This window comes from Wolffia australiana, chromosome 1, assembly GCF_029677425.1.
Source record: "Wolffia australiana isolate 7733 chromosome 1, ASM2967742v1".
In the NCBI taxonomy this organism is placed as follows: Eukaryota; Viridiplantae; Streptophyta; class Magnoliopsida; order Alismatales; family Araceae; genus Wolffia; species Wolffia australiana.
In genome coordinates, this window is record NC_135835.1 from 2875001 (window position 1) to 2884925 (window position 9925).

Sequence of the window (9925 nt, forward strand, 5' to 3'; positions counted from 1 at the left end):
ACAAAGTCAATTCATCTGAAGTTGCATGTTAAGAAGTCAATAAAGAATGAAGTAAATAATAAATTCTCATTAGGTTATGTTTACATAAAGGACCTTTGGAAGTGGGGGCTCGTCCCTGGGTGAATCAAACAATAGGAAACCATAGGACGGAACTCTTTTTGTATTGATTCAATACGAAAGGGGAAAAGATCGTAATGTTCCCTAACGAAGACAAGGTTAGGAGCACACTTTCTTTTTGAGCGTGCATCTTTATCATGTTGGGAATGTCCTGAGAAATGATGATTAAATTCAGACTTTTTGAACCGCAAAATACTCGGCTTCCATCTATGTTGTACTTGTAACTAATCTGAACTTAAATATATAGAATACAGAAAATAAAAAAAACTTTAATGTAAAGCTCCTTGTTTGTGCAAAATACTATTGTGTACCACTACTGATTAACAATAGAATAAGAAATAATAACTCCGATAATCCTATAGTAAATGCTTACAGTGCCTGTTGACCAAAATGAGGTTCTCAAATTTCATGAGCAATGAGTCTTAAATGTGAAAGATCATTTAGCCATAACTCAAAGTTTCCATGTCAAGATATATGAAACATGTTTCTGGAATTTCATAGAAATATTACTGCTAACTGAATAAAGTGAGAAGAAAAAATGTTCTGATAAAGATGTTCCTGAACAATATTATCATGGCTCTTGAAGTCATGCGAAGTAGCAATACAAACAAAATACGACAAGCGAGGTCTTGTGCAAAACAATTGTTTAACCTTGGAAGTATTACTACCTTAATGCCTTTCAAATCCCCTAGACATTATTTATGAAATTATTCTTTCTAAGAAGAATGACCGTTATATAGCAATTACATCTACAAGGTAACGGGTTATTCATGATGCATATTATTTTGGAAGTCTCCAGGATCTAAGCTGAGTATAGGAGAAACTTTTAATTTATAATGTGACCAAACAAGCACATCCAAAAATAATTCACAGGTATTCCTAATTAATCATACTTATTCAAGTAATAAATAGCCTTGAATGGTTGCCCTCAAATCTCAAGTAATTAAAAGCACAAGGCCTCTAAAATACCTTGAGTAGCTCAAATGGATGGTAATGGTGGACAAAATTAAATTTCAAGATATAGAAGGGAATTAAAACTAAATAATGAGAGCCCATATAAATAAGAATCTTAATATAAAAAATCAGATAATTTCAATGATAATAAAGAATATGAGTCATTTTTAACTCTGAGATATTCCCTCAATTACTCTTATTCTTTTGATCTGGATGTAACTAACCTATATCTGACTAACAGATTGAATTCATACCACTCAAGTAGTTTTAATACTGATCAATATTGGTGTCTAGTATGTTGGATTACATGAAACGAGTGGGAGGACTATTTGCAGGCTGTAAGATTCTGTGGGAGGTGAAAGCTAATCGATTATAGTTGTGTGACAAGAAGAAAAAATTTAAGATTTAGGCTTTAAAAAGTAGTAATAGAGGTGGGAGTCATTATTTCTGTTTATCCATTGACCCCCTAGTAAACCTTCTAAAGGTGGAGCATTAAATGCCAACCGGGGGACCTCTCAACCAATGATAAAATAGGAAGAGATAAGGTAATATCTTTGGAAAATAGAGCAGAGAATTTTAGAAGTCATAACCTAACTATATTTGTTATATTTCTCTGTATAAGTCATTCAAGATGTGCTCAAGTAGAGGCTGACCAGGAAGAAAATGAATTCTCTAGGATCCAGGGAGATGAAACTGGTTGATATCAATATTTTATGTTGGTTTATCTGGCTAGGTTAAGCCTAAGAAAAGCAGGGTGAATTATGCATTTTAAATGTTCTTTTAGTTTTTATTATCTATATAATATTGCGACTATCTATGCTTAGAGGGATTAATAAGGTGTGACGTATACAGGATAGGCCTATTCCTTCACTCCTGTCCCACAGATATCCTTGCTCGGTGTTTAATGAAATATCTATTGTAAGTTCAAAGCTCACCAAGAAAATACTTGGAGATATGGTATACACAGATATCAAAGAAAGAAAAAGAGTTTTACACGCTTCTATCCTTGAAACCCTTAGCCTTGTCAAATGATCAAGACTCACACCTCCTCTTCTTCTGACCACACAGGTCACTTCATTTGGCTCCCTTAATCATCGTGAGAGGTTACCACAACTTCAGTTTTTTACCACACGTGTCATTTGGTTGGCCCTCTTAGCCTAGAATAGAAAATTTTCAAAATTCCCTGAACTAATTTAAATAAACAAATTACCATGAGATAATAGCAATAAAAATATGATCGTGAGATTAAATGATGCCTTTGATCCACTATCCTAAAGCCAAATTCTAAGTTTGACTTTGACTTTATCTTTGACCGTGAATTTGAATGGTCATATCCATTGAATTATCATCTCACTAAATATGGAACTTTATCAAAGTCAATCTTAAACATATTCTTACTCTTCAAGACGTACTAACTTACTAGAAGTTCCAGTTTTTTTCATTTTTAGCCCAATAAGTTAAACGATGCCCACTTAGTGCCAAACTTTTTGAACCAATAATCTTTCAAGTTATCCAGTAATATTCAAATTATCCAATCCAATGATAATCCATCAAATTGAGCCCAATATGATTTGTTAAGTTTTAGCTGAATAAAAATAGCTTCTCTAACTTAGCATAATATAAATTCTCAAATACTCCTCACAATAAATCTAATAAGAGCTCTAGGCTTTAAAATACTTTTTATAGTTACAATGATTTCTTTCTCTTCCCTTCTTCTTTCTAAATCAATATCTTGAATATCTTTATATTTAACTCATGAATTTATCACTCTTTCCTTGTCAAATTATTTCCTTCAATCTTTATTTCCTTCTCCATAATCTTTCTAAAATAACTCTCCTAAATATCTATATATTCAGTGCACAAATTTTCTTTCTTCCAATCAATGCCAGTGATGTTTCTTTCTCTCTCAATTTTATCTTTCTAGATCAATCCTTATATATCCTTCTTTTTTTCCCACAAATTCGCTCTACATCTATATTATATTTATTCAAGGATTTGTTTATCTCAAACTCAATGTTCTTGAATATGGATATGTGGACCTTTGATTTTTTGTGGTTGCTTTGTTTTCCTTTGATAGATTTTTCTCTCTCTTAAAGATGTATCTCCTCCTTTTCTCTTTTTCTTGAGTTTCGTTTCCTAAAAAATACACCAAGAAAAGAGAGCTCTCGTGTGAGAGAATATGATGAAACGTGGAGTCTCTGTCCTATACTTCTTGACAGCTCAATGATGAGATCTATTTGGCTGTAAAGTTTCTAGAACTGCATGCTTAAAGTGTTTCCTTTTTCTTCTTGTTTTTCTTGCAGGTAGTGTCTCTTTCAGCTGAGATGTGGGACATGAAAAGGAGGCTTATTTCGTCCAAGTAGTCCACTCAAATAAGAATTACAAAGAGAGAGAAGATGATAAATAAATAAAAATTATTTAGAACATTACAATTGGTCATTTAGGAATTGATTCCATTAATGCATCATTTAGGAAGGACGTCCCATATTAAGTTGAATTAAAAAATATGCTTAAAGAAACATGACTTGCCATCTTGAGAAACATTTAAATGAGCTTTTTAAGGAAGGTAGGCGTCCACTAATAGAAATTTATAATAAAGCTAAGTATCTTACCTTTACTATCCTTTCTCTCTCTCTTACCAGGTCTAAATTTTGTGGGAGTGTTTGTTTCAAGACCTTGAAAACCCTATGATACGCTCAGGTGATGTCATGTCTTCCACATCATGAACACAAACCAGAAACCAGATATTGCTCAATACATTTGAGTGGCCAAACGGATCTGATTTGATCCAATAACTCTGGGATTTGGTCAAAACTTCATTCTAGAGTTGACTATCCAAATATGTGGTCATAATATGCATGTTTGACTGAATGACCTTATTTGAAAAGTCAAGTATCTCATTGCATCTCCATTGACTTAAGGTGGCACGTGCATTCATTTAATGTATTTGCAGTATTACATTATCATAATTCATATGATGATGATATTTTATGATGTTTCCTGTCTTGAGAGTATGTTGATCATGAGTTGACTAAATTCTATTTATAAACTCATCAAATTTCACACATTGACTAGAAGTCAGTGACCTTGAATCTTCATTTTAAAGTGGGTTCTCTTTCAAACTACCTCACTTTTCCGAAAATCCCTGTTTGGCAAAAAAATTCAGTTCCTTAGAGAGGGAGATTCATGTAGCTCAATAGTACCATAAACACTATCTCCCTTAATATATCATATTTACCCATTATCCTCTGATTTCCCATTTTGTTCCTCCACTCCCACCAATTAATGTATCACCAATCTATATACCAGTTTCTGTTCCTCTACGAACCCATTAGGAATCCATGTCTTCCCTAAAAATGTAGATTGGCCCCTTCTTCCCTACTATTATGCACCCCACCAGTTGGTGCCACCACTACATCACAAGCTGCCATGCAACATTGAACTATTCCAGCCAGTAAATTATTCCCTATGTTGGACCCTAATTTGTGTATAGTCATGTGATTGAGTGCTACATTAATCTACATATGCAAGCTCTAAGCATGTCTGCAAATGGTGCACACAGTTTGGTCAACCATGATGGCAACAAGGGACTAATAGTGCCATGAAATACATATGCTTTAGAAATTTAAATCATGAATTTATTTTTTATTTAATGATTCAGTGTATATTACAGAGGCTTAACTTCAATGAAGTCATTTTTTTATGACTAATGATATTTTTTAGTGTCATGTCTGACAGAGTTAAGTTATTAAGTGGTTCAATATCTGTGGGCTGCATAACTCCATGGGAACTGAAATCTAATTCATCAGGCTATTGGGAAAAATATAAGTCATTTTGGTTTTGGCTTCAAAAGAAAAGTTAGAGGGATGTGGCCATGCCTTGGGTCGACCCACTAATCCCTCTAAATTCCCGCAATATGAGAAATAAATTCAAACTTTGGAGCCTTCAACCGGAGTGAAAAAGAGGAAGAAATCATAAGGAGAGAAAGTAGGAAATAATAGAAGGGTATTTCATTAATCATCTCTAAATATTTTAGTCTTCACTCTCTTGATCTCCCCACTCTAGAGGTGCTGTAACTAAGGATGACCAGAAAGAAAATATGTTTTACAGGATCCAAGATAAACCTGATTGCAGTTTTTTCTTGAGAATATTTGTTTGATCCTTGATCTACTTTCTTATTGGAAGAAACTCCCTGGTCGTAAATTATCTTCAGGCCTAAGGTAGATCATATGGATATTGAAATGGATTTACTTTAATATTCAATATTCAATAAAATGGTAAAAACTATTTATACCTATAGTGTCTTCCTGATACTCAAAATCCAAATCCTAATCCCAGCCTTGGAGATCTTGGATTTCTTGATTTTCACAATATAATAAATATCTGCTATATCTATCCACCTTTATTCATTTATTATTTTCTCATATCAATTCTACAATCCCAAAGCACTAAAATCTAATTTTTACCAAATTCTAATAAATATTTGCCTTTGATATTCAAAATATTGATATTTTAAAGAAAATCAAGATCTATAGGATACATGAACCTTTTTTCATATAATATTTTTCCATGCCATTCATCTATTTCCTAATTGCCTAAGTATAAAATTCTCAATGACATAATTCCATTTTCCCTTGGGTCTTGGAAATCCGTATTTTCAAATTTAAAAATAAATATTTCTTTGAGCTTGTCATCTTTCTCAATATTGTCAATTTTCTTAATTATGATAATATAGGATATCCTTGAATCCAAGAACTAATTTCTTAATTTTAATTAAATAGAAACTTTTCTTGAAATTTAGGATTTTCATTCTTTTATATTTTTCTCCTCCGTTACTTTTCTGTTATCCCATTTATGTCTTTATTCAAACTAGAATACTAGGAAATTCAAAGGTTTTTCTATATTGGCCGACTCTGAATTAAAAATGACTAAAAATAACTAAATTTGAATTTATCAGTGACCAATATGATTAATTATTATTATTTTTTAAAAATGAAATTTATTATAGTATCTTAAATCATTAGCATCTTAATTATCACTTTCTTAATCTTAAAGAAAATTTCCATTGATAAATGATTCCAAAATATATATTAAAACAAAAAACTGGTTTTATAAGAATTAGTTTTCTATTTTTAATCCTAAATAATTAGAAACTTAAATCTTAACTGCTTAGGGTTTGACTATTGAGTTGGAATAAATTCATTATGGTGTAATAACGGTGAAAATAGCATAAATATTGTTTTAAGGTCTGAATTAAACAATGAATTGGACTTGTTACAATTTTTTTTATGTATTATTATATACATAATATTATTATGATTGACAGACATATCAATCAGAGTTCGAAATGTTCCAAATTTGTAGCATTCTCAAAACTTTTAGCCCCTTTTCATCTTTTTGGTTCTTGTAGAAGAACCATTTATTATTATATTTTACTTTTTTCATAAATTAAATATTAAATTCCATCTTTTAGTTTTTTCTGCCCGTAATCAGTCCCATCAATGAGATGTTTTCTAATTCAGAATATCTAGGGCCGTTGATGCATCATGCTTATGTTTCAATGGATGTTAAAAATACATAGTCTTAAACATCCTGGTCACCATTTTTCAATGAATTTTGTTATTTCGTCAAATCATATTTTAGAAATGCAATATGTTCATATTAATATTAGGCATTCAATAAAAAATCAGAAATAATATTGATATTTTTATAATGTTTTTACCCATCAATAACCTTATTCTTTATCAAGAAATTTGGCAAATGATTTTATGTTTCACATGTTAACAAATTATTTTATTTATAAATTTTATAGCGCATAAATGTCAATATCTTATATACACCTAAATTTAGTCACATCAACATACATCTGACATGTTAAATGATAAGATAAATGCATACACAAATGATTTGGTTAATTTCGACCACTTTATTCAAATATTTTCTTGAATATAGTTTAAATATGGAAAAAATGTAAGACTTAAATGACTTTTGAAAATTAAATATGACCTTAAAATGATGATTATATTTTAAAAGAAACTAATCATGAGCGGCTTATCATATTCACCACAAATCTTTTTCATAAATATTAAAAAAATCAAATTTCTGTCTCCTCGTAGTTTTGTACTGCCCGGAACCAAGGCTAACTTATATACTCTTGCAGAAAATTACACGCGGTTTCAGAAGTTTGTAACAATAAATCACAGATGACTATAATATGTATGTGACTATTAGAAATATACAACAAGAAAGGTTCATCTTCCAAAAGCTGACTCGCAAGAAGCCCACTTATAATAATCATGATACACAGGCCAATCCTTTAAAGTTCACCAGTATTTAATTAATAGTTAATTGATACTAAAAATTTCAATGAATCATGTGTTCCTCATTTCGTTATTTAATTCAATGAATCCCTATTTCTGTTACAGTAACCTTAGAGACCTAGGAGAAATCTCAGCCGAATGTATTTTTTCTGGAACAGACAAAAATGTTTTGGTTATATCTAAGTTAAATTGTAATCATAATTTTATTTGTTCTTCCTGGCATTATTGAATATTTCTTGTGTTTTCTATATTGGTCCTCAAAAAACCGTATATCAGAAGAACTAAATAATTAAATAATATTAATTAAATATGATGATGATACATTGTCATATTATCCAGCTCACCTTTGTCTTTGAGTTTTGTGCTGGGGAGGAGTGGCTATAAATAAATGAAACCATAAAAATAAACATTACAAGTTTAATTAAGTTTATTAGGAGATATAAAAAAGCAAGAAAGAGTATAAAATAACAGAAAAATTATGTTGATGTATATCAAATATTTATTTTCGCGTGATTGAAATTTTAGGATCCTAATAAAATTGTTTCAAATATTCTAAAAACATCATAACATAATTAATCATAAATAAAAAATAAAAAATAAAACAAGAAGTTAATGAAAAATAATAAAAATAATACTTCATAAAATTATATGAGATATTATTATTTAATAAGTTGGTATCTATTTCATCTAAGTTTTGTTTAAAATTAGATGTATTTTTATAATGCATAAGGATAAGGAAAATGAGAAGGCTATGAGCTTTTTTTATTAAATCTATAAAGAAACTTGATAAACTAAGTTATGAGAGCCTATAAAATGTCTTTCTATTAAATTTGTCTGTTTTGAATTATAATTATTGGATTTAATATGAATAAATGCACTATGACTTGAGTAAATTTGAACTCAATGATTTGATAGTTTTTCAGAATAGATTATTTGAGTTATAAGTGGAGAATAAGTTTAGATTTATCATAGATTTAAAATATTATTTGAATTATCTTCCTTTTACTTGATACTCATGTATTATGTTTACAGGGTGATTTGGTTGAATTGAAATAGAATAAGTGACGTAGGACGACTAAGGAATGGATGACTGGAGTACGGAGAAGGCTACGGATGGATGGACGGCGATGGATGGGTCGAGTACTGGAGGGATAAAACAGCCCACAGAAATACACACGGTCGGATTCAAACTTTAAAACCGATAAAAAACTGGTGGTGCAGCTCCGACCCTTGTCGAGGGTGGGAGTACTGTCTTCACCCACCGCGACGATGCCTAAGCACCGAAATCAATTCCCGAATTCGCGTCACGAAGAGACACTCGGAAGAGAGGGAGGAAGTGGAAATCCAAACCAAATCTAATTCTGACGGCGGTGGAAACTTCTTGAGAAAATACTGAATGGGGAACACTTCGACACCAAAGAGTTCAGGCGTACCTCGGCACCGTAGTGCGTGAAGAGGATGCGGGTAATTCTGATTATGACGAGGCTGGGCGAATCCGGGCATTGAGAGGCCCACTGGACAATGGGATCTGGACATTCCGGGCGTTGAACGGCCTTCGTGAAGAGTGAGACGAACGATTGCAGGCACGACGAGGCAGTTCAGGAGGCCTGGCCAGGCGGCGGGGCAGCCTAAGGGCGACCCTCGACGGGCAGCCAGGGGTGGCCCTTAAGCGGCCCTGGACAGGAGTCCTGGGGGGATGACCTGGGGCAGCCTTGGCAGCCCTGGTTGGGACGGTCTGGTGACCTTTGGGCGGCCCCAAGTGGGCAGCCTTGGGGCGGCCTTGGGCGGCCCTGGCAGGGGCCAGCCTGGGCGGCCCTGGCAGGGGCCAGCCTGGGCGGCCCTGGCAGGGGCCAGCCTGGGCGGCCCTTGGGCGGCCTTGGGTGGCCTGGCGTGGGCTGCCTGGGGCGGCCCTGGGCGGCCCTTGATGGGGCGGCCTTGGGCGGCCTTGGGCAGCCTTGGGTGGCCCTGCGGGGGCTGCTTGGGGCAGCCCTGGGCGGCCCTGTAGGGGCGGCTTGGGGCAACCTTAGGCGGGCCTTGATGGGGCCGCCTTGGGCGGCCTTGGGCGGCCTTGCGTGGGCTGCCTGGGGCGGCCCTTGATGGGCGGCCTTGGGTGGCCCTGCGTGGGCTGCCTGGGGCGGCCCTGGGCGGCTCTTGATGGGGCAGCTTTGGGCAGCCTTGGGCGGCCCTGTAGGGGCGGCTTGGGGCGGCCCTAGGCGGGCCTAGATGGGGCGGCCTTGGGCAGCCCTGGGCGGGGCAGCCTAGGGCGTCCTTGGTGGTCCAAGGTGGGCGGTCTGGGTGGGGACCTAGGGTTGCCAAGGGCGAGGGACGAGAAGGGGGAGAGAAAGAGGGGAAAGGAGGGAAGGGGAGGAATGGAGAGGAGGAGGAAGACGGCGACCGACGACGCGAGGCAGTGGCGGTGGCGATGAAGACAGCGTAGGAGGCGGAGGCGGCGGAGGTAGGTTGAGGAAGGGATAGGGAGGCTTGGGCAGTCCTCCAAGAAGAGTTAAACAAAAACTCGATTCTTGAATTATGAC